General features: G+C 42.4%; 1 protein-coding gene across 1 annotated transcript in view; it reads left to right on the top strand.

Annotated features, from left to right (window-relative positions):
• Positions 1-27011, top strand: part of kif26ab (kinesin family member 26Ab) — a 68403-nt gene that overhangs the window by 1785 nt on the left and 39607 nt on the right. The window lies entirely within an intron of this gene.

Raw genomic sequence — 27011 nt, 5'->3', positions numbered from 1 at the left:
TACTTTGTGGCCTTCACCAGGTGCTCTGTGTTGTAGAAATAGATGGGAGCAGCTAGTTAACCCCCTATTTTGCACTTGTTGATGGCTAAATTGGACCTTAATTCTGGGGTGGAAAACAGTGATGGCAGGGTGCTCTTATTGCACCAGGGTTATAGTATGGGACGACAATAAATCCATTGTCTTTGTGAGTTTGAGCTACCCACCTGTTGGGCCTCATCGGATGGACGTGGTTATGGATGATCGCTTCCAAATTGCTTCCTCCGTAGAGGGAATAAGGTCAACAGGGCGACTCTGGTGGCCTGTTGGTGTGTCTGCGATCACCATACCTGCTAGGGTTCGGCCAGTGTTGTGTCTGTGGCTGTCATGGGAAAAACAAGAGCGTAGACTGTTTACCCGAGGTTGCGCTTCCCCTCCCTCCCCATCCGCCGGCCATTCCGTTTTTGTGAAGAGGAAGTCGGCTTGGTCCCCAGACATCCCTCTCCCCCTTACCCTGCCTACAGACTTATTGTTTGAATACAGTAGTATCAGCGAGTGGATACAAATTCAAGGAAGAGTGAATATGCTTTTCTACATGAAAACTACTAGAGGGAAATTTCACTGTTCACATACACACTGAAGCCTCCCAGACAGCTTTTGTGTTTTCCTGTTACGGTCAAGAAGAACCTGCTTACACTCCTATCCTGCAAGTGTGCAAATACAGGGACGTAAAGGCCTTTTCCCTCTACACTATAGCCTAAAGGTGTATGGGTGAACCTGCCAACGGTGCAGTAAATATTTTGCACAGAACCCACTTGGCAAGCATTAGAAAACTCAAGATGGTAAATTATTTCTTTATGTGTCCACATCCACTGGCAGCAATTAAATATTTTTCATACCTCCTGCCTTTAAGTTCATGCTTTATATCAAGAGCAACAGTGCACAGGGTCTTGTATTTGACAACTTTTTGAAACAATTTAAACTTCACATGCAACTACATTGCCCTTTTATACACTTAATTTGCAATGATTTTTCTTATTATAAATATTTTATGACATTGTGTTGAAGTGCTCAACCCCAAATTAACTTTGCTGAAATGATGTCCTTGAGCTACCACCCTTAAGTTTCAGTTGCCTTGTCATTAAGAAAGCAGATAATTAAAAAAAAAAAAAAAACCTTGGAAAAGGACAGACGGAAAGAGTAGAGACACTGACAACCTCCAGACTGGATCTAATCAAGGGAATTCACCTACTTAATTTGCATAATTAAAACCTACAGTACGGAATGACTTCAGTAGTGAATAACAGACTTATTAATTTATAAAAGACAGATTTAATAATTGTAGACAGTGCTTATTGTGGCTGGACACAGTGGCTAGGTAAGGTATGATATAAAGAAAGACTATCACTTTAAAGAAACCAATTAGCTTCTTACTGTAATCAGAAGATTATATCCATCCTCAGGTCATAAATGCTTACAGTTCTCTGCTTTTTCTAAGTCTCTGGCCTGGGATACTTCATATTTATGGTTGAGTGTCATTGACAACAAAAGGCGATTAGGTTTGTATAGAGCCAGTATCTGGAGTCATTGTGACCTGTAAGAACTATAATTCCTTGCCCGTGCCCAGACTGCAGCAGCTCAAGCCCCTCAGTCACAGTTTAGACAGAAGCTCTGTCACTTGATATCTAATTTTTGAAAAGGCTAACAGTTATTGTATTCGCTGATCCATGAGATAGATGATATTCAGGGAGAATGGGAGCCAAAAAGACGGGATTATGTTGATGAAATATGCAAGGAAGTCCTTCACTACAAGTTGTACAAAAGTATTTTAGGAATTAAGCTAATTTGCTTTCTTGTGAAGATTGATGCATGTACGGTTAATATGAAGCTTGAGCCAACAGCCAGTTAGTTTAGATTAGCATAAAAACAGGAAATAGTGGAAACAGCTACAGTAGCTTAGCTCTGTCCAAAGTAACAAAATATGCCCACTAGCACCTCTAAAGCTCAGTAATTAGCACACTAGATCTTATTTGTTGAATCCATACCACAAAACAAAGAGTAAAAACAACACATTGCCATGTTATTGTTATCTATTTCTTGGTCGGACACTTACACACATGAGAGTGCTATCAACCTCCTCATCTAACTCTCTGCAAGAAAGCTAATACACACAATTACCAAAATGTCAAGCTATTCTTTTAATTTTTCAGCTGAGAATAGGTTTGTAATATTTGTATTTTTACTGATAAAACTGAAGGTTGGAAACATGGAAATATATTAAGTCTTCCATTTTATAAGACAGAGTTCTAGAGCAGACACATTGGAGTTTGGTATGTTGCAGAGACTGCAGGTCAGTGACGAAGTCAGCAGTGCTAACACCCACTCATAAATACTGGGGCCTATGAATATACAAGCAGTCTTGGACCTTGTGAGCTCCACTAGTACACTGACTGATTAACAGAGATGGTCCTGCAGGGCTGTGAGGGCTTGGACATTTGGATTAAGTTGAGGCGTTGGAGGTTGAGGTCAGTTGCAGCCAGGCCTTACTTTTCTGATGACCTTTGCCCTCCTGATATGGGGAAACTGCATTTAGGACCAGGTCACTATGGAGATGAAGGTGTAATGAACTTAAATTGTGGTGACAGATAATGAGCAAACTGCCAGCTAATCAAGAATAACGTGCGTGCAATGCTGATGTATGCACAAGGTGTCCAAGCCTATTATGGATGGTGTGTATGAGTGTGACTATGAATGTGGCTGCAGGAATTAATTTGTTCCATAAGGCCTTCTGCCAGTTTTTTCATGTCAAATTCATAAATTATGGGACCAGTAATTCTCACAAATGACTCATTTGGATTCATGTTTGGTTTGTTACTGCTTTGTTCATCGTTTGACCCTCGACCCACTTTACATGCAGAGTTATTATTGATTCCATGTAAAATATTACAAATCAGGTTTCGTGGAGCACAGAAGAAAGGAAATTGATCATCTACATCGTGCAAAAAAGAGTTTGTTTGACTATGTGGGAAATAAACTTATTTCTACACAGCCATTTGTGTGTGTTGTGTGACATTAATACATTCGGTGCCTGCTTGCCCACATAGGAAATTTGTATAGCTGACTGCCAAAGAAGGAGAAGTGGGGCAGAGTGTTTATTTGCCATGGCCAAGGAGCCAGCAGGAATATTGCTTTGTTGATATTGTTACTGCGCATAAATAAGTGTGTGAGAGAAGTAGTTCAGGAGAGACAGAGAGAAACAGGAAGAAGTGGGTGATGGTGAATGGCTGCACATCTACCTACCTGGCTACTGTTTCTCAGGCAAGTTGGGGGGTGTTACTTCTCCTTTGTTGACTGACCTCTGACCTTTCTGTCAGTTCTCCCAGTCTTTATGGTGGTTAGAGTTTCAGGAGGCCGACCTGGGCTGGAACAGGTGTACGCTGCCAGGTTCGCTGCGGGAGGGCAGACGACAGGACAGAGTGACTGGCAGACGGATGGAGGGAAGGATAGAAAAAAGACGTGTGTGAAAAACCTCTCCGGTGCTGAAACTTGAGCTAACGTAGAGTTAATACAGAGCATGGCCATGTTATTCTATTCACCTCTAAGCACCTGAGCCCCTGGGGCTCTCTGTGATGTGTGTGTTGCGTGCCTCTGTGGCTGCGCAGCAGTGCATGCACTCCAGAGAGCCTGGGAGGAGATGAGAGACGAGACAGGAGAATAGAGGAGACTCTGGGCTCGCCTCATCCCTGCATGCAGTGTGACTTCTGCTTTATGGCATGTGGCTGTATAAAACCGCAGAGCAATAATCTGGTGTCAAGTGGTACAGAGACCACAGACATCAGTCATGTTGCTACCGTGCTGTATGGTATCTGTGAGCCTCAGCAGCATGCAGCTGTTCACTGCCACTTCGCCTCTAGTCTCCACAGCTTCATTCATTCAGTCTTTCAGCTGTCAGATACCTCTCCGTGTGACAAATTTGCATGCATTGTGTTCGCTTTTTTTTAAACTACTGTTAGGGCTGGGCTAACAGTTCTTAATTTAAATCACATGTTTGCCAGACTGTTAAACATTAAAATGTTTACATTCAAGACTTGTGCCTTCTTTTGTTAAATGAAAAAGGCTTTTGTATTTCTCAAAGTAATTTAAAAAAATGACAACAATCTTTTGGTAGTTGTACTGTATGAAACTCATCTATCTGTTACCAGTAGTATTAAGTATTTTCAAACTAAACCAAGCTGTACTCACTGCATTACAGTATTATAGTACAGTGGCATAGAAGAAAAGACTAGAAAAAGGTTCACTTTTTGGTTCAAGTACTGCAGGAATTTAATTATCCTGGAAGAGAAATCCTTCATCTCCTCTATTTCCCAGCCTTTATCTCCATCTGGAAGCTGCACATTGTAGCCACAGTGCTTTGAATGTTGACAGTGGAACAACTCCGTCAGTAGTTAAGAGAGCGTAAAGAGTTTCTCATTTACTTTCCTGCCTCCAGATTTTCACAGCTGGTCCCGCTTTTCAAAGTAACTGACTTTCACTGGCCAGAAACCTTTTTTTCTAATCTTCCGGCAGCTCTGGAATGAAGGCCACATCTTCACTATGTCTGCTGCAGTTTCATTTTACATCTTTAATTTGGTGAGCTGAAAGTGAATTGACCGCAATTGTTGCTGTCCAGTCTGCTACTTCGCAATTGCAAGGGTAAATTGCTATGAGGCAGGAAATAGGTTTAGGGTGCGCAGATGCAAGGGTTGATGAGTCTGGAAGGAAACTAAGCTGCAGTAAGGCTGATGCTCATTGCCTTTCATCAGGATGACAGTGAGGGAATCTGTCAGAGGAGGATGAGGAATGCTCCACCTGGAATAACTGCCATTCCTTACGTCTGCACTCCACTGCTGGCTCCTCGGAGGAGCGGGCAAGTTAAAATGGGAGCTGACTGTGGGTCCTCAGCAGATGCCCAGTTGCCCACTAACACACACACATATATAATCTCTGTACACAGGCACATGCACATAGGTAAACCAATTCGTGCCGTGAGCTCAGACATGCACTCATAGATGCACAGAGTTTACCTGAATGTGTCCTTTTCTGGCCATCTGGTCATTTCTGGTGCGGCTGCATGCCACTGTAATGTCTACAGAGAGTCGTCCAGATGTTCCTGTTACCTGTCAAGGTGAGAAGAGCTATTTAGAGCTGCTTAGACCTGGGGATTTACTGCCGTCTTACTGTAAAGGTTGCAGTGCCTCTCTCATTTACTAGTCAAATATGTAAAGTCAACCTATTATCCTTAACAGCTATTCAGTAAAGACGTTCAATCAAAGTGTGTGACTTGGGAGAGCAGCTGCACCTTTACCTTTTATAATGAGCTGATGAGAAAGCATTAAGCTACCAGAGGCTTCACGCTTGGCAGAGCATCTTAGCTTTTCTTAAATATCTGTGAATGTTGGCCTGAAGTGTCCTGTTGCATGTAAAAAGATATGTTCTTAACAATGGTACAAAAATAAATAAAAATAAAATTATAAATGTGGAAGAAACTTTTCTTTTTCATAAATAGTAATACAATTACTTACTTACTTACTTTCCTTGGCATTTTGGGAAATACATTTTCTTGCTAAATATAAAGCTACAACCAGGAGACTAGCTAGTTAGCGTGGATGGTTAGCTTTTTATAATAACCTAAAGACTGGAAGCAGGGAAACAGCTAGCCTGGCACCTTGGCTCTGTCGAAAGGTTCCATTAAAGCTCATAAATTAACACGTACTGTATCTCATTTGTTTAATCTGTGCAACGTGTTTTTTAACATTTCATAGAGCCAGGCTAGCTATTTCTCTCTGCTCTAGTCTTTATGCTAAGCTAAGCTAACTCTCTCCTCTGTGTTTTCTATTTAACAGACATTTATGAGAGGGGCATCGAATCGATCGTTTTCATCAACGCTAACTCTCAGCAAGAAAGTGAATTAGCATATACCAAAATGTCCATTCCTTTAACATGTTCATTAGCAACCTGCTAGCTAGCATTGTGCACATTTGTTATGTGTGGTCATTTTGAGTAAGTGCAATAATATTTAAAGCACCTGTTCACATGTGTTTATTTACTGAGTGTTGTATCTTCTGTGGAAGAACTGAATGTCCACAATATCTAAATAAGTTTGTGAGTTTAATACAACCTGGCAGGCATGACATCTTTACAAGTTACTTAAGTTACTGTCACATGTCTCTCGCTAGCAACAACTTCTTCGGTCTAATTTAGCTAGTGTTGTCATCTGGTCTGCGGAACATACTCTGATTCAGAACTCAGTGTAGTAGCGCCTCCTTCTGGAACATCCCTTATTAGCAGATACCTTCTCAAACAGGGTAAGGAAATGAACAATTCCTTATTCTTAATAGGTAAGTAAACGACATAGCTTACAGATAAGCATTTCTTGTAACTTAATGTTACAGTTAGGATACCACACTGAGTATTTTAATTCAGATGTGACTCGGTCAGGCAATCAAAACTGAGGCCTGTTTTGTTTTATTAGCAATCTTTTTACAGAATTCTTGAATTAAAGCACCAGGTAATGCTGAGATTGTGACAACACCTATATTTTTTAGCTATATCCCCATTGTTAGTTTATTTGAATGATTGCCATGCATAATAGCACTAGTCTGAATGGGTTTGCTGTTGCTGTTTGGTGAAGGATCATGTGTTACAATGAGCCAGACTGAAATGAAACAATGGATCTGCTGTCTAGGCTTACAGGGTGATGTGTTACAGCACAGGTCTGCAGAGCATTAGAACTGAGCAACAAAAGCATACAATGTCAATGAACAAAAGAACACAAATTCAACAAGAAGTGTAACCAGTGGGAATTAATCAGTTTGACTTGTTAATTTAGGGTGGGGCGCCTGTGCGTGATGTGTATGTGTATGTATGTTTGTTTTATGCAATCTTGTAGCTCCATCTGCCCGGCTCCATATGATATGATGAAGTGAGACACGCATGATCTAGGCAGACTGCAGTCCATTATTGAGTCTGATTCATAGTATTGGAAAACCATAGTTGTTGAGATACATTTTCAAGACGGTAGACAGACACTGAGGAGCACTGAGTTTGAGGTAATCTCCTGCTGGCTCCATAAAACGTGCTCGATTGACAGCAGTCCTTGTGGTAGCAGACAAATCGCCGGGCTTATAGCAATGTGCTGAAAGAGAATGCCAGTGCTGTGTGTCCTTGCCAAGATGGATATGCAGACAGCAAACTCTGGGCTGTTTGGGCGTGGCTCCCTTGCTCACAGCAAACAGTGGATCAGTGGAGTATGGTGCCTAAAGTTGGACTCGACATTGCCTTGTTTGCTTTCCTCTTTGGCAGATGTTAATGGAGCTTCTACTACTTCTCACCTGCCAGCTCAGAAGACGGCCTCTTTGGCATTATTTACCCTAAGAGTGTGGCACATTAAGTGTTAGATGATAGAGAAGCAGATTTATAAAATCTGTGATAAATGTTTTCTAATGAGCAATCCCTTCTCCAAACAACCATTGTCAACGTGCCAGGAGCAAGGCACTTAAGCAGTTTTTGCAGGAATTTAATTTTTTCCTACTTACACAAAGTCAAGTAAACTAAAAGATGACTGATATAAAGTATTTTTTCATGTAGTTTGAAGGTATATTTAAATATAATATATGGGTAATATTGCTGAAATTACCCAATGCATTACTTGCCAAATGTATTTTTGCACTTTTGATGTATACATTTAGCTAATTTTTAGTTATTATGATCACCAAAAGCTGATGGTGAATATGTTAGCAAGTAGTGGCTTATTCACACAGCAACATCAAGCAGACACGTAGGAACATTAGCATTAGTTTTGAGTTGTGTTTCTGGCTGCCTGCCAAATATAAGTCGAATATTATTATTATTATTATTATTATTATTATTATTATTATTAGTAGTAGTAGTATATCCTTTTACCTCTATTTTGAGCTCTACCAACTCCTGAGGAAAATACCATTTAGTGGCTTAATACAAGTGCAATTGCAAAGCTTGTAACCCTAGTAAGCTGAGTTAACAGATATCGATAGACTTCATACAAGCTCCTTAAAGTGAAATACACTTTCTCAAACACTATTGTGTACGTGTTAGCAAAGTCATTTTCACATTCTTTTTGTTCGGGACTACTGTGTGCAATTTGATGTTTCTTAAAAGCTAACCAGTCCACTCCTAAAGGGGCCTCTCAGTGATCAACAGTAAACTGTGCAGCAGCTGTGTGAGTGCACCAGTGTGCTTTCATGTCATATTTCTATATATGTGTCTGGGTGACAGTATGCATGCATCACTGTGTTATTCTATTTGTGTTTGTGTAATAGTAGATGGATTGTGATGGGTTGTGTTGTGATTGGTAGATAGGTTTGTTAACCTGTCTTACTGGGCTCCCCAGCTTTGCGTTGGGCACATTCTTTATTGTCAGGAGCTCATTCTGATACCTATAGTGGCCCATATATCCTGGCGCTGCGTGAAAATGCCAGTCAAAGTTCACGCTGCTCATGTTCATTTCATGCTTGAGTGTCCAGCTCTGTGAGCCAGGATGAGTGTGTGTATTGATGATGTGTGAATGTGGGTATAAGTACCAGAGGAAAAAGAAAGAGACGAAGCACATTCAGGGTCCCTCCATCCTTTGCATTTTGCCGCAGAAGTCATCCTTCATCTTTCTGAACTTAACTGCGACCAATTTATGATTGCATTATTTTAGTCAGTGTTTTATCCTCATTCCAACATGTAGGCCTGGTAGTGGTCTGGTTAATGGAGAAGGTGATGGAGAAGGTGACTGGCCAGTGCTATTACTTTGGTACTCGGCGGGCTTAGCTTTAAGGGGAATATGATGAGAATACAAGCTATCTTTATCTCTGATATTAGCATTGCTGTTTTTTGACTTGCTCCTGGTTTGGTGCTCATATCAAACATGCCACTTATATGTTGAAAACTACAGTTCACTTAGTTATTAGTTATTTTTTTAGGAGTTCATAAGTTTGCTCCTATTTCGGCTGTTCAAGGTGATATGGGTTGGATTCCTGGTTCAATAATGAGAACATGTGAAATGATAAGGCTGTGGAATCGTTTGCTTAACATGTTTGATAATAGGATTAATAAAAAGGTGTTTCTCTGGGCCAAAGCACACAATTCCCCGTGGACTAATGACATATATGATGTTTTTGAAGTTGAATTGCATATATATATATATAACATATACATATATATATATATATATATATATATATATATCATAATAATTTAACTTGCAGCATGTACACAATCAGAAGTAAGTTACTTACACCCAAGAAGATAAAGGTTGTGCAAACTATGTAAAATAGGAGAAATTGAGAACGAATCACATTTTCTTTTGTATTGTCCGTATTATGATGAGTTAAGAACACCGATCTTACATGAAATGTCTGTCCAAAATACTGAAATGTTCTGGCGCATGGATGATGACCAATTGGAGTGGTTGTTTAAATTTAATATTTATAAGTTGGCAAGTTTTGTTTCTAAAGCTTGGCAAAAAAGACTAGAAGGGTTATTTGTTTAGGGTATGTGGTTACTTTGGCACCTGGTCCCTTATCCTAGGTAATGGTGTCTTGTAAGCTTGTGTGGGCTCATATTTTATTGTATGCATGACACAATAATAAAAAAAAAATTCATTCATTCGTATTAGCATAATTATTGGTCTATTGTTATATCTAATGAATATCCCAAACCTCCTATTTGCACCAAAACGTTTATCCCTTCTATCTATCTAGACAGAAGCAGCAGAAGAAAAGAAGTGTAAAGTGTGCTTTTATTTTTTTTTCCGTTATTGAATCACTTGACTTAGCAATTTGCCTGCTGACACTTTAAAGGAAATAGCATAGCAATGCATTCTACAAAATGGCAGCAGGGTTGCCTTTAATCCCATGAAAAAAGGTGTCGCTGAGTTTCTCAATAGGCAGAACACGAAAAAAGGTCAACCTCAGCTGTATGGATTTTCATAATGTTTTTTTTTTACCAGAAAGAAGTCAATCATGATACAGTAGCAGTGGTGTTTGTCTGTGATTGGCAGGTGAGGTCTGCACTTTCGGGTAAAACATTTAAGAAGCTTCCAAAGCAGTGAGGGCTGAGATACATTGTGGTTTTTGCTTGACATAACTTTTCCATAAAAGAGAAGAGATTTTCACCCCTTCTTTGCAACTTTCATGTGATACACACACATAGTTAGTATAGCCTCAAGTACTGATACTTGACAGCCTTCCTTTAATATGTCTGTCTCATCCAATGATTCGCCCAGATAGAGAGAGAGAGAGTGCACTTGTACAACACTTGTAAAATCTCAAAGTTGATAGAAGTGTTACATTGTGCCTTTAACTTTGAGAAACCGCATCAAGGTAAGGAAGAGCAATGACCTCATAATTGGCAAGTTAACGCAGTTTTTTTGTGTGCTGAATGATGAACTTGGCTGGCATTTTTGCCCACTTGTGAACTTTTAAAGTATACACATTTACTTTGGAGGTCACGGGAAAAAGATCTAAATGAGGATAATGAGATTTATTTTCAGATCAGCAGAGATATGCTGTCTTAAGAAACGATGCCATCTTGAGCTTGTCAGTACTCCCAGATGCTTGTGGCGTAAACCTTCCCCTGCCTCTCTCCCATGATCTGACTCCCATTAATAGATCCGTCCTTTATGCTTCCCCTCTTGTTACTGCTGCTCTATTTTATGATGTCACTCTCTCCGCTGAAGAGCTCTGGGCTGTTTTATCTCCTTCGTGTGTGTCGGGTACTTAAACTTAAACCTCTCTGTTTACGAGTCCCAAACTGCCTCTCCATCCTGCGTTTGCTGCTCAGTATCAGTTCAGCATCGCCCATAAAAAAACCCAGCCATCCTCGCTGTTCTGGGAACTCACTGTTGGGCTTCACTGTGCAGACCCCCAGCTAAGTGCTGCCCATTCCCATGCTGGGTTTGAGAACAAGTCTGGGTGGTGATGGCGCAGTAGATATGACACATGCCGTTGGTGTGGAAGATCCGGGTTCAATTCCCACTGTCATACATCAACCAATGTGTCCCTGAGCAAGACACTTAACACCTAGTTGCTCCAGCAGCTTGTGTCCTCTGACATATATAGCAATTGTAAGTCACTTTGGATAAAAGCATCAGCTAAATGACATGTAATGTAAAAGTCTGCAAGAGGGTGTGTGGACATATATTGTGTACATGTTTATTCATAAAATTGTCTCTTTCTTTAGCCCAACTGAATGTGGTTTGATTGTCTTGGCATTTCACTTATGTTTGGAGCTGCTTTCAGTTGGTATTTTGTCATCATTAATGTGTTGTGTTTGAGGTGCTCAACTGCGTCTCTCAGAAGGATTTAAATCGACAAGATAGATAGAAGCTGTTATTTACTGCTCTAAATTTATGCATCAACAAAAACATTGCTGGAATGCCTTTGAACGTGTCTGTGCAACACGGAAACGCTTCCCTCCCTCTGTGAAAAGGAGGGAAGCTCTCGGGGTGCTGTGTCTTTGGCCTTGGTGGATTCCTGCATAGCTTTACTGTTCAGAGGAGCGGATGCTACTGTTCCACTGTTCAGTTCTCTGACCCTTTGCTGTGTCCAACTCACCTCCCCCCTCTGTCCTCCAAGAGCAGCAACTCAGAGCAAAAACTTACAAAACCATAGTCATTCTCTTATGTCCGCTGCATGTCCAGACAGCTAGCAGGCCGTAAAATGTGGTCAAACTTAAATGTGTGTTTTATTTACACAGCATTTTTACAGGTTGTGTCAGCTTTAGTTTGACGTTTAAGCGTTGTGTTGGTTTCCAGGAGGAGGCGTCAGACAAGGCTATGCTGACCTTTGGCTTGACTTCATGAGCTGTTCAGATATAATTCATATGATCAACATCTTTAATTAATCTCTTCTTGTGATTGTAATCCTGCTGGCAAACATGAATTTGATTCTTATTTGTGAATGAACAAACAAATTGTGATTTTTCTCCTTTTTTTTCCTTTTCATGTGCTGCTCCTGACCTCTCTGCTCGTGACCCCAAACACAGGTAAATGTGAACATATGTATTCAATTTCTATAAAACTGCCCCTCTGTCTGTGTGAGCATTTCTTCACCAAAATGTATTCACCGCTGACACACGGTCATTACCACATCCATCTAGCGAGACGTTACCCTCCTCCTCCCTATTCTGTGTATCCACTGACCCCTCTACCGCCCCTTGTCCCACGCTGGGCATTTATGTCTTCATCTCTGTGTGAGTGAGAGGCTGTTTTGGCTGCAGCATTCAATGAATGGGTGAAACCAGGGCACACTTGAACTCCCACAGAAGCGGTCACTGGAGACCACATTTGAACTGGATTTGACCTGTCAGACTATACCATCTCTTTTATGCCCTTTTAACATGCACTTACATTCACATCTATAGTCAGTTTTCATCAGAGGTTGGTTCCCATACTAGAAAGCTGTTCAAAAAGTGATTCCTGCTCGAGTTGTTAAGTTATAAAGGGTGCTGTAAAAGGCCTACAGTAGCCATTCAAAGTCATGGTGGCACTATGGGGATGGAGGGCTCGAGGCTCCTGCAGCAGCTAAACAATGCTTAATTAGCTCATAAACAAAGGCTAGTGGGGGATCAGAGTGGGCAATCAAAGTGTCCCATTCCTTTGAGCTTCTCTCGCCATCAACAAAGCCCCTCTAATGGCCCCGTCACTCCACTTGTTGTGTCTCACCGCGGTGTGCTTCCTGACAACATAAAAGCCTCGCATTCCAAAAAGAGCCTCGGACAAGAGACGATACCCGTCCACACCTCCCTTGGCCAGTGCACGCACCCCCCCCAACCCTTTCTCTCTCTTCTAGATATTGACATTGCTCCTTCGCTCACCTCTGCAGTGTATGTTGGGTTCCCCGTGGCGACCACCGCAGCTTTCATCTCCCCTCTTTCAGTCTTGTGTCCGTGACTTTGGTGGTCTGTTTTATTGCGTTCCTTTGTGTGAGGCTGTGCTGGCACGCTGCTGGACGCCTGTGAGGAAGTGCTCGGATGTGCCAGGTTCTGGAGAGGTTATTCAAGCTTGGCATTAAGACAGGTTTGTAGGTGATGTGTGTGTGTGTGTGTGTGTGTGTCAGGTGTGTCTGTGTGCATGCCTATGTGTGGCTTGGTGTCCATGTTTGCATAAGACTGTGAGCGTGTTATTTTTTGTATGTTTGGACACGAGGCCCTCTAAAGAAAACAGCCGTCCACTGCCACACGAGGACAGCCAGGCAGCAGGTCGGAGGCAATCTCTGCTTGTTTGTGCGACTCTATGTTATCATCTCCTGTTTCCTGTCAAAACAGGAAAGGACAGGGGAGAAAATGGTGGCTAGGAAAGTGCTGCCTTGATGTGTGTTGGCTGGAGGTCCAGCTCTGCCTGACAGTGACCCTCCTGGCCTGGAAAAACAGACCTGTTCAGGGCGTAACCCACAGCGGGATACTTCATGGTGTTATTTTTATCACTTTCATAAAGCACAGCGAGGGATGCTTTTCCCAGCTGTTGACACAGGTCTCGGCCATTTTTGTCTCAAAAACAGTGAAGGAGCGGCAGGCGGAGAAAGAGAGGGAGACGTCCCATCTGGCCGTGTCCCTTTGGCTGGCAGCCTCGCATGATTGTGGTCTCTGTTTAGGAAGGGAAATCCTTTTTGACATTTTGTTAATCATGAAAGCGAGACACTCCTTTTCTTTGGATGATCCCTGGACCTCCATCACAATACCTTTTCCGTCAGGCTGCAGTTGTCATGTGATTTTATCCATCCATCACACATATTTGTTAATTCTTTTATGACAGGAGCACACACACACACACACACACACACACACACACACACACACACACACACACACACAGAGAAGACCGAGCAACTCACTGAAGTATTACTCTCAACCAAAATACACACATACACACACACACACACACACACACACACACACACACACACACACACACACACACACACACACACACACACACACACACACACACACACACACACACACACACACACACACACACACACACAGAGAGAAAAGACTGACCAACTCACTGAAGTATTCCTCTCAACCAAAATACACACACACACACACACACACACACACACACACACACACACACACACACACACACACACACACACACACACAGTAGACCTGGTAAATGCTCCTTTATTGGGCATAACTGTAAGTACATTCCAGCCAGCAGAGCCAGCTATCAGTGTGGTTCAGGCCGTGGCTTACTGCTGATGGCATGGCAGGTAAAAGCCCCGGCGTCTGCTGTGATATGGCTAAATGAGAAGGCACAGACAGGCATGCTGCACAAACAGCTCCCTGATTAGGGAGATGGCTAATTATTGACTGTTGAAAAATGATAACCATCTCCTGCTCTGCTCTGCTTAGGGAGTCACTGTGTAAAACCAAGAGTTGCTCTTGTGTGGAATTCCAAGAGTTTGAAGGCAGAGCTAACTTTAGCTCTTCATGGGGTCTCTAAAAAAGATCTTGCTGCTCCCACAAGAATGCTATTGTTGGATTAACCAGGTTGCACCAAGCAGGCTTTTTGTTTTCCTAGCAATTTGTGTTGAGGCCTGAGTGACCACAACTTTTATATGTAAGAAGCGATAGAACACTACCCACTGCTTCAGTTGCCAAGTTTGACCTTAATGGAGAATGAGATTTTTTCTATGGTTGTGTATTTGATGAGTTAGTAAACATGAGACCGGACAGGTAAACATCGGTTCTAGCTCCTTCAGCACGTAGCGTCTAGGCCAGCAGCAGTGGTCTGCTCCTTTCTCCGTGACCCAGATTAAGATACGGCGTGCGCTTGTTGACTGGGGTCGATGTCATCAGCAGGAAGGTCGTAGTTCATTTGTCTTTCTTGACAGACCTTCAGGTGATGTTCCAGTGCTCTGGCAGAAGGCCACACCAACGCTGACCTCCATGAGTCGCGCAATTAGTTACCCTTTGACCCCTCAGTTTCACAATCAAACCCTGAGCAAGGACCGGGCATGCTTCTGCATCCCCAGACCCACTTTACATGTGTGTGTGTGTGTGTGTGTGTGTGTGTGTGTGTGTGTGTGTGTGTGTGTGTGTGTGTGTGTGTGTGTGTGTGTGTGTGTGTGTTTGCAGCTCAAAAAGGCACAGATGTAGCATGTGATTCAGTCTGACAGGATGTAATAGCTTCTTCTCGTTTCAGTCTACTTCATGAAATTAACAAAATAAAGCGTTTGGAGGCATGCATAAAAATGTACACCTCCAATTTAATGATATATCTGGCTACTTTCCATTCTCCACTCATAAATATATAAACGATCCATTAGTCTGCATACATCTGCTACAAACGGTACATTTCTTCCCTGCTTGAGTGACTATTGTTGTTTAACTGCTCTTAACTGTGTTTCTCATGCTCTAAAGTACAGTTAAAGCGCATCACTTAGAGCTTATGCAGACAGACACTCAGATGAATGCCATCATACCCTTGAGCCAAATATATAAATCTCAGTGCAGACTCAGGTTTTCCATTTTCCCTCTGTTTGACATGTGCTGTCCTTGCAGTGTGGCTCTGAACATGCAATTCAGCTGTGAACCTGCAGCTTTCTTTTATTTCTCTCAGGACTACGTGTTTATCCATCACGATGAATTCCTCAACTCTCACTGAGCTCTTCAGTGTTGTGACATTTCATATGAACAGGCAGAAAGAAAGCCCCTGAAGACTGTGAAGAGCACATTTCAACACAGAACTACACAAAAGTGCCAACAACTCCAAGGTTATGTCTTCATTTGGTGATGTGAAATGCCAGCAGCAAAGTCCTTGTCTGCCCAAGATGGCGTCACTATCATGAGAATAGAGGCAGTTACGTAACTTGTTTCTTGTTAAGCTGAGAAAAGGCTAGATTAATCATGTAGAGGCTTGTTCAAAGTTGGATAACTTACAAAGCCTTCACAAATTGGTCTTCTTTCTCCAGTGTCTGCTGGAATGAGCATTACTCCATCTAGGCTTTTTTAGCCACGCTAGCAGCATGGCTCTTAGGATGGCAGTGTCTCTTTCAGTCATTTGGTTGGTCTGTCGGTCCATCACTTTGGTCCAAACTGAAATATTTCTACAACTATTGGATGGATTGCCATGAAAATGTGTGCAGAGATTCATAGTTCCCAGTGGATGAATCATAATGACTTTGGTGATCCTCTGACTTTTTAGAGCCAGCAGCAGGTCAAAATTTCAATGTGTCCAATACTTTGGCTTATGACCAGATACCTGCAAAACTAAAAACACGCTAAACTAAGATGGTGAACATTGTGAACAATATACCTGCTCAACATCACCATTCTAGCATTGTCATTGTGAGCATGCTAGCAAGCCGACGTTAGCAATTACATGAAAAATAACAATGTGTTTATGTACAGCCTCAAAGAGCTGCTAGCTTGGCTGTAGTCTCTTAGTTTGTCTCTCTTGTTTCAGTTTGTTCAGTATTATCAGAGGAATGTTTTCCATTTAACTTCATTGCAACTGAAAACATTATGAAATAAAGCAGAATAGGGAAAGGCGATATATATCGTCTAAATGAAATAAAAATGTCTATCGTATATATATATATATATATATTTTCATTTAATTTCTATTGCGATGTCAAAAAGCCAACGGCCAAACTGCGTTACGGCAATATTTACATCATTTGGACAACACTTTACGTCCTGATTCTTGCATGTAACATTCATTTTTCATGTTCTTATAAAATGTGAACATTTAATTCACACAGGAGCATACAAAATAGGTTATTTCATATTGTTTATTTATTTATTGAAATTACCAGAAAACATACTATATTGGATATATATATTGTTTATTAAGAAATGAAATGACCTATATTGGACATATCGCCCCAACACCTTTTTCACATGTTTTAATAGAAGTGAAAAATGAATATTTTTCAGCCCAACCAATCTTCACCAACTAATTAGAATATTAAGTGAGTTGCTTTTTGTTGCGGGCCATAAGGCCATTTGCAGGATGCTATTGTTCCTAAAAGACAAAGTGACATAAATGTGCATGTAAAAACATTTTGATAAGCCAAGCATTTCCTCCTTCCAAATCCTTCATACTCAGTAAGTGGATTAGTGTGTGCTATTCTCCACCGAGATAGTTCAGCCTACTTCCTTATCTCGCTGATGTTCAATTCAATGTGTCTAGACATCTCAATTAGCAAGAAATGAAAAAAACAAAAAACAGATAATGGTTAGTGCTTATCTCAGTGTGTTCTTTCTACCAGTACTCTCACCAGCCTACAACTAGTTCTCATAAACAGACAACAGTTTTCCTGGCTGAAAGCCATGGGCTGATGTTAACATTTTTATTATTAGTGATACATTGTGTTCTCTGAGAAGTCATTGGCATGGTAATGACATCTTTCATGATAAATTAGTATTCCCCCCCTCTCCCTGCCTTACCTACACTCGGCTGTTGCACCAGACTGCTTCCGCCACTCGCAACTCTGCTGCTCCATTGTTCTGCCAACACGCAGCAGCTTTGTGAGACACAAAGCATGTCACTCTCTGAGATAATGCTCTGCAGACTGGGAGTGGATGGGATAGGGACGCTCAGCACAGCTCACCTTGGCTCAGGATAATTTGTGCTTTGCTGTATGAACACGGTTAAGAAGCCAGAATGGGGGAATAACCTTTGGCTCGTACTGTCCCAATGGCTTTGTGTTGCTAATCAGTTACCTCGCTGCTCACGTGTCCGCGCTGGCACCTAGTGAAAATTGAGATATCCACCAAACAAAAAAGTGCCTTGCTTAACAATAACCACTTACAGTGCCTCATTATGTGGCTCTTCTTACATACCGTATATAGTCACTCCATGTGTAGAGTGGGAGAGAGTGGGAGGGAAACTCCAGCAGCAACAGCAAACTTGAATATTTATCCATGCGGCAACTTGCCAGCATAATTACTGTTCTGTCCAAAAGGAGAGTGGAGAGAATATTTGTCATAGGATACTAAACATTACACCTTGTCATCACTTTCATACCATTTTATTTTCATGACTTAGAGCATGTGTAGCTATGCATTTTCATACAAGGTGTTTGGGATGAAATATTGCAATAACCATATAAAGCGAGGCCAATGCCCATCTTGTAGATCCATGTGTTCCAAGTATTTAAATGTAAAAATGATTAATTCTAATCATGTTGATGTATAGACTGAGATTATACGATCTGGAGGATGTTGATGAAGATACCGTATGCAATTACTTCTGTTTCAGCATGAGTAACTCCTTTTGCATTTGTCTTTGATAATTAACCATTTGCGCGCACACTTGCATGTCACACTTTACCCTCTCTGTGGCTGAGGGGAGTCCTGCGATGGAGATTAGTTGCCATAAGCTTTATCAGCAGGTTGTTTTCTCTGTAAATAAACTGGAGGGAACTGGGAGTGTTCTGTTTCCCAGTCCAAACGAAAAAGCCCTCCCGTAGAACAAACTGAAGGGAATGCAGCTCTCTTGGTGCGACAGTTCAGACAGAGGAGAAGCAGGTGGCTGTCATCACTGCATATAGACTGAGACTGGGTTTGAAATACAAGTGAAGTAGTGGTTTGTGCTGTTGGAGGGAACTATTGTATCAGGATCCTCTATTCTGCAGTAAGTGTTTTAGAGTGGGCTCTTAGACAAAAATAGATCTCTCAAAGAGCTCCAGTGGATGGATACCGAATACTGTTTCAATTTTACACTGCACAGTCCACACTAATGAGGACTTTGCAAATGTACTGAACAGTAGTGAAATTTTGATTATGACTTTAATTGCTCAGTTTTAGATTTTAAATGCAAGTGGTCATACGTTTGCAAAATGGAAGATTCAGAGGAGAGGACCAAATACTAATCTCTTCTTTTCATTAGCCAATGGGCTCCGAAAATGTGCCAGATGATTTTTAACCCTATTCCCTTGTTTTCAACCTCCATCCCCTCACCCCACCTTTTCCTCCATCCTTCTGTCCTTGATTTCACCTGCAGTTTACAGCAACACCTGGCTCCTGCCTCTCCAGCTTGCCTGTTGAATCTTTCATTATGTACTCATTTTGGTTTGTTTCCAAAGCCATGCCTGGTTGGTAGAGAAACTACGTTGAGAGCGTCTCTGAGCCAAAAATCAGCCGTTCTAATTAGAGGTGCACAATCGTTGGTGCAAGTGTACATAAACTCAATCCCCTGCGTCCCTGGTGAAAACAGCATAGCAGGCAGCCCGCTGCTGTCTGAGGTGCTCCACAGCAGCAATGGGCAGGGAAGTGGAAAATGTGGAGCATTACTTTTTTCACAAATGAGAAAACTTTGGAGGGATGGTTCATGTTGTTCTCTCTGTGCAAGCCAGAGCATTGTTACCTCTCTGAAATCAGTTTCTTATTGAATTGAAGCAAACTCCAACACAAACATGTTTGTTTAAATGCGTTAAGCAATTATTTAATAAAAGTGAACATTTAAACACAGTAAAAAAAAAGAAAGAATAAAAAACTACACATTCTAACATATTCTAAGTGTTTCAGACTGCTTACAGAGCTGTAGCGGAGCCAAAGTAGCGCACTTTTTTATTTAATTAACTTCATCAGTTATCGGTAAAATAAAACAAAGATACAGATAATCTGCAAATTGACAAATAACGGCCCTGATAATCGGCCAGGCCGATGATTGGTCTATCCCTAGTCCCTCACTCTCCCACTGGTGAGTTCAGGCTGGACCTCCCAACAGCCTCACCCCGGCCAAAGTCGATGAAAGCTTGACGGATCCGGGACTGAGACAGGAGAGAGAGAGAGAGAGAGAGAGATAGAGAGAGAGAGAAGTCTGTCTAAACAGTCTGAAAGGGGCTTGTTTTCTTTATGTGCGTGAGTGAACAGGAAAAGGTAATTAACTGGCCAAGTGGCGAAAGGCTGGAGTGATGGATGGGTGTGGTGTAAAGAGACAGCTACACAAGGGGAGACACACACACACACACACACACACATGCGTGAGTTTCACCCATTTCTCCCTCTTGTGTAGAAGCCTGGTTTAGTGAACCTTTTATGTAATTGCACTTTTATAAAAACATGTATGCGAGTCTCATTCTGCTTTCAGTAGGAGAAGCTACAAGCACTCATGGGTCGACCATATGGAGTGGTGACACGTCATTATGTGAGGTCATTAATGGTTGCAGGGTGGTTTGGCAACGACTCATGAGTGATTACATCTGTCTCTATCTATGTTTAACCTGAGGGTCAGCGGGATCTATGGCCTTTTTATTTTTGATGGACAGTGACATCTGTTTTTATGGATGACAGGAGAATATGGAGGCTGCACTGTAGCGTACTGGAGCTGTATCACAGTGCGAACAAGCCCAAAACAAATCAAGTGTCACACCAGATCTTGTCAAGATTTTCTAAAAACAAAAAAAGGTCACCACTGTATTTTGTAGTAAATCTTGTGTGCTCATCCTAACGGCAGATTTGCTCGACTCTGTGATCGTTCATCAGAGGATGTGTCGCTGTGATATTCTGGACAGGTGGGGCTATCATGTGTTGAAAGTGTCACAAAGGGGTAAAGCCTATTTGCATTTTCTGTCAGCAGTTCACTGACAGTTAAAGAGAGGAAAGGGCTAAATCACACAGGGCAGACAGACTGACGTCTATGTGAGCTCCTCACAAACAGATGCTTGATACAGGGAGACTTGGCTGGTCATTAAAGGGAATACTGATGCAAAAATCTGATGCACTTCTCCAAACAAGGTAATTGTCTGTTTGATCTAAAAACAGGGAAGTTTGTTCACTGTAATGTGTTGTTGACTTTGTAAGTAAGCAGTTTGTCTTCAAGATAGTTGCAGAATTTGGTAATTTTATCTTATCTTTCTGAGAAAAATGTAATATTGCAAAGTCAGATGTGAAAACACAGAATATTCAGTATGCCTCAATTGGTGCTTTCACCTTTAGCCATGAGGTGTTCTTGCTATAAGAGATCAGTCTCTGAAAAGCAAAAGCAGAATCATTTTGGGACCATATCTGTCTATCTCACAGAAGCTTAAATTCAGATAATGTGATTAGACTTAGACAATAGCCAAATTTCACATTAGGAATGCGGGAAAGGCAGCAGAGATGTTTCATCATTATTTGATGAAATCTCTTTGTGCTCCAATAAAAATCCCAAAGAGTAACAGAAAAATGAAGCGTTTTTTCACACAGCCACGGAGGATGAATGCATTCATTACCATAGTGCTGTCTGCCTCTGTCTGAGGCAGTATTATCAGGTAGGTAATGACAGTGTTGCTCGTGTTGCTGCAGATACGGTTGCTTTGTTTGGGGGAAAGTCTTATTACAGGTTTGTTTAATCTTGTCAAGTCAGCAAACAAGGGGCAAACATCTGTTTCATGTGATTTGGTGAGCCGTCCCAGTTTGTGTTCTACCAAAGGCATTCCCACTGAGTTAAATAGCATGCTAGTGTGACATCCTGAGTCATTGTCTTCTCTGCCTCCGAGCAGGCAGTGGTTAAATTTAATGGTCTGTATCCCAGATCTGCTGCTGCACTAAAAGCTCTACCTGATACCTAATCAGAGTCACTGGCCTTCTAGCACTCCGCTCCTTCAGGGGATCCGAGTCGAGTCAGGTGGCTTGAAGGTGGTGGGAAAAGTTTAAAAGGGAGCAGGGGGCAGAGAGGGATTACACCACTGGATGGGTTGCTTTCATCCTGGGAATGTAATCTGTCTTAATGCCCTGTGCTCACCTGGGGCAAGGCCAGCAGCTGTGCTCATTTTTCTTCTGACTTGTTTGTCATGGTGAGCCACGCTAACTGTGGGAAAGCAGGCCTGCTGGAAGCTCTCGTCCTCACCCTGTGATCTGGACGGGGCCCTTGCAGTTTATTGGGGGGCCAATCCCTTTGAGACTTATGGAGACGGTGTGTGGTTAGGGTCAACACTGTCTCAGGCCAAGTAAACAGAGATCGGCTTGGTCGCATCCTTACAGGGAAGCAGAGGCAGGGAAAGTCAGGAGTTGAAAGGGCATTCAATTTGGCAGCTGCTGTGCGGTCTTGACTTTACAAGAAATGCAGTCATAGGAAGTACTCAAGAATTGTAATGTGTAAACAGGACTGGTGCTGGTGAGAACAGAGTTCAGTGAGGACAGATATAAAGCAGCGTGGTGTGACTCTTATAGAGGAATGTTTCCATGCTGGTAGAATAATAAAAGAGAAACCTGGAAGGCAAGGGAGGACAGAAAGGAAGACTGAGCAATTTAATCTTAAAGTCAACTTTCTGAACAATTGCAATGAACACAAAGGATTGAGGAATATTGAAAGTGTTATTGCTACAATGCCGGTTCTGGACTAATTCTGGGGGAAATTGCACTATGACTGATGTTAGAAATAAAGAAAGTAAATCACATTCAAACAGAATGCCACAGATTGCCAGCAACTGTAAAATAGTTTAGATATGAGCTGACAAACTGCAGGCTCCAGTATGTCAGAACTTTTCACTTTATTTTTTTGTCATCATAGATGCACATTGATACAATTTTGCTTAATTTCTCTTTCTGCCACTGCAGCAATGGGTCACAGCGAGCTTTTATGTCTGGGGAATATCTGTTGGGCTCAACTGGAATAGAAAATATGGCTTCCCAGGGTATTTTACTTTCAATAGAGCGTGCCTAAAAGTCTCTCACTAAAGTGGAGCCTCATGCATTTCAAATCAGTATGACATCAGAAAGTAAGAACAGTCAGAAGGCAGTTTCACTTTGTCTGGTTAGAGAAAAAGGTGTATTGGTAAATGAGGTGTGATTTGGGGAAGAATCCTATGTGTGACTTTCCCCGGTTCCATTTGCGCCCTAAGGAGGCATGGGAGAGAAATCATGCACATCTTTCTGCCTGTCTCCTCATCCATACAGTAAGTAGTTACGGCTGAGCTTGTTTCCATCAGCCTTTAGGCATGGGCTGTCTGTGATGACACTCTCCATCAACCCAGAGAGAGAGTCAGTTAGTCGGGTGGCTCTCTCTCCTGCTACTTCTGCTCTGGTTTTCATCACAGCTAGTGGGAGGGACAATGACAAACTTAGGTCTCTAAAGCCTGAGACACACCAAGCCGATAATCGGCCGTTGGACAGTCTGGCGAGGTCAGTGACTCGAGTCTGTTCAGTGTGTTCCGTGCCATCATCCGTCCGATGGGCTGTCAGCCTTCATTTTGGCCGATTTGACATGTATAATCGGCGGGGCGGGCACTGCCGGCAGTCAGACTCAAATGACCCATCTGATTGGTAGAGTGCTAACCCGGAAACGGGGAGCGGAATGAGCGTGACTAGAGTCTCTCAAAATCTGACGAAAATCTTTTAAACTGACCTTTGTTGATCTGAAATGAAGACAGATTCAGCAACTGCATGGCCTATTTCTCGCTTAAAATGTTTTCAGAAATACGTTTCGGTGAACTATTTTAGCACAATATGAGATCGAATTCTGAACAAGCCACCATGACAGTCTGTCTTTGAATTTCCGGAGAAACCAGACCCACGTGACGCGTTCGTCCAATCAGCTGCTGGTTTTCATTTTTGGGCGACAATACAGATTAGCGCCGCCTGCTGTTATGGAGACGTATTACGTCTCGTCGCTTTGGTGTGTTCCGAGGCACTTTTTTTACCAACTCGGGGAGACTGATCAGTCCAACTGCCTTTTCTGCTGAGGGTCGGCCGTCTGGTCAGTGTGTCTGGGCCTTAAGGGCAGCGAAGGGCTCATTCCAAAGGCAGGGCTTTCTCTCCCCAGTGCGCTCAGCGCACCTCCTTTCCATAATAAGGCCATAGCATCTGACTGCATTTGTCCCCAGAGTTTAATAAAGATCAGCGCTGACAGGCAGTAAACCAACACAATCACCCACAAGCCTCCAGGCAAGGGCCACAACCCCGGCCTACCTCCTCCCACTTCTCTTTCTCTCTCTGTCTTCTTATCCTCGCTCGTGCAGTTTAACTCTCTCGACGGATAAACCTCGGGTTGAAAACCAAAGCCGTCTCCCACTTGTACAGAGCAATGGCCGAGGAGCCAGAGCCCTGACCACGCCTCTCGGGAATGCTTTGAACATTTGGTTTGTGTGTTGATGCCATGCATTATATACTTCTCCACAGCAGTGCTGCTCTTCACACCTACTTGCACCTGTCAGTAATAGATCATATTGATGATAAAAGGAACAATATGGCTTCAGCGGACTGGGTGCACATATGTTTCATGCTTTTGACTTCATGCGTACGCACAAGCTCGCTTGAACGTGGTAGCACAAACATGATAGTAAACTGTTTAAGCTAGCAACTACATGGTAACTTTTTCAGCAAGCTTTACTGTGTTAGATTTCTATATTTTTATATCCAAACCTACATTCTCTGAGCGATGTGTGAAATATTTACTGATCTTGATGTCTTCTTTTGATATCCTCTGCTCCGCCTCTCAAGTGCCATACCGAGATGGATTCTGTGGCCTTCCGTTTCATCACACCCACATCATTCTCCTCTGCATCCCCAACATCAGCAGCACCATCACCCTCCTCATAAGCAGTGTGGCCCTGACCCTTTATTCACTCCACTGGGCATAAAGACAGCTTTACAGGAGATCCCCGCTCCCTAACCTCCAGAATCCTAACTGAATAGCAGATGGGCTCAGCTTTGTGTGTCTTTTTATTAGCTCCCCTAAATCAACACCTAACAATGCACACACAGAGAGAGAGAGAGAGAGAGAGAGAGAGAGAGAGAGAGAGAGAGAGAGAGATGTATTTCTTCCATCTACCAGTGCCTCGAGGTGGGTAAGGGGTGGTCGGAGGGTAAAGGGTGAGGGGTGACTGGTTATGACTTTGCTTCAATTTCCTGTCTAGGAAGCATATACATGAAGCCAGACTACACTATGAAACTAGCAGCCAAATGTGTGTTCTTTAGCTCCAACTTGTCATGGACTCTTTCATCTTATTTCAGCAGAACTATCATGTCTTGTGCATAAATATCATGCCTGAGCGCAACGATGGAGATTGTCCACGTGCCAGGATCTAGCTGCATTAGATATCATTTTTTAAAGCTCTATCATAGCATCATATTTCTATTATACGCTTCTTACATTTAAATGCATTCATCACCATAGCATCAACTTTTCACTTGCACTTGATCTACCATCGACCCATCTTTCATTGTGAGATTTATGGGATTTTCTACATCCTGAGTGTATTTCTTACTTGTGCTTGCATCCTGTCCGTGCCTGCCCATGTGTAAAGTGAGTAGCCAATATAGTAAATCATTAACCAGAAGCACTCAGTCAGCATCAGGCCAGCCCGGTTACAGTCCTATGCATGATTGTCCTTTAAGTAAAGTGATGATATGGAGATTATGCTTATCCGTCATTTAGTATAATTGTGTGGATACCACTTTTTTTAATCCGTTTTTGAGAATAAGGGAAATGTACAGATGATCCATTTTCTGTAAGGCTGTAAAAAGGTTGCATGATCATACTATTATTTCTATGGGTGTTTGCAGAGAAAGGTCATCTAAAAGTCTTTGTATTGAGCTGCTTTCATGGGGAGGAGATTAAGAGTCCCTCGGCCTAACTCTGTGGTCTCTGGGTCTATTGGGTTAGCTGTATTAAGTGGCACTGCATTAGGGTAGAGGATTGCTGTTTCCCCACTGCTTCACTTCTCCTGATCACCTCGGAGGTTCCACGGAGCAAAGGCCTCATAAACATTTATGTATGGGCTGTGGGCTCCTGTCTTAGGCCAAAACTCCACTGGGCAGAAGCCTAGTGCCCCTTTATGCCTCTTAAGAGACTGTCTGTGTGTGTAAGTGTTTGTGTGAGTGTTTGTTTCCCTAAAACACAGAGAAAGTTATGTTCCACCCTCACTTAAACGTGGGGTATATTCGCCGCAGCCGAGCTCTCGAGTGCCAGTGTGACGTCATGGGAGCGCCGTAACGGTTTATACTGACGCGTGGTGGTCCCGACACTAGTTGCAGTCTTCTCCTGAACAGAGGTGGTGCAAATGAGGAAAGACTACCGACTTTGCTATTTCTTAGGACTAGAAGAAGAAGAAAAAGGTAAACAACGCCAGAACTGGCAGCAGCATTGACGTCAATGCTTCGATTTGATTCAATGACCTACTTCGTCGGATCAAGCCTTTCATTCGCCATAAAAGAACTCATCTTAACCCAGTAAGTTTACAAGAGAGACTTGCAGTCACTCTGAGAGTCCTGGCATCCGGTTGCTCTCGAGCTCGTTCATGCTTCCTGTTTCCGCCCTCTGGTCATTCACTCAAAATCCTGGTGCGCCAGCGAGATCTACGTCATTTTGACGTCACATTGGCACGCGAGAGCTCGGCTACGGCCCTTAGGATTTGAATAGTTCATTGATAGCTCAGCATGCCTCCAGCTTCCTGGAGGTAGTTTTTTTTACATTTAGAAGCTTATCATATGATTTCATGCTGGGACACTTATCATATGTAAATTGTATGGCTTTGGGCACTAGAGTCCCCTCAGCTGTTATTTTCTTTTGTCATTCCTCCCAAGCAGAGACAGACACCCTAGAGAGCCTTCTTAGAGACGAAGTGAAAGGACAAAACTCTACCCCCCCCCCAGTTACTAAAAGCGCTAATAAGCTGAAATCTGCTTGGCCCTCTTATTTTTAAAGCTTCACAAATATATGACATATTTTACTTGTTTTTTGTTGCTCTTAGGAATGTCTCCGTGGGATCTTCAAATAATTCCTCCGAGCCTTATTTCAGAGTTGTCTCCTCACGTTTGGCTTGTTTCGTCTCAGCTCCCCAGCACACACAGTGAAATGAGCACATGCCTGGTAAACCAGATCAGCAGTCTTAAGTTGCATGCAGGCGAAGCATCTCAGTCTAAACAAACAACCATCCTGAAAAAGAGGAAGTGGTTAAAGCAGGGGTGTGAGGGTCCCGGAGGGCAGTCGGGGACCACACTGCTAGCAGACCACTGATGTGCTTGGAAAATGTGAACAACATACAGGAAATCCTTTCAGAAGAACAGATAGTGAGATATGCTCGAGATCAACT

This window comes from Sander vitreus, chromosome 20 (assembly GCF_031162955.1).
Source record: "Sander vitreus isolate 19-12246 chromosome 20, sanVit1, whole genome shotgun sequence".
Taxonomy (NCBI): domain Eukaryota; kingdom Metazoa; phylum Chordata; class Actinopteri; order Perciformes; family Percidae; genus Sander; species Sander vitreus.
This window is presented reverse-complemented; position numbering and strand designations above follow the sequence as displayed.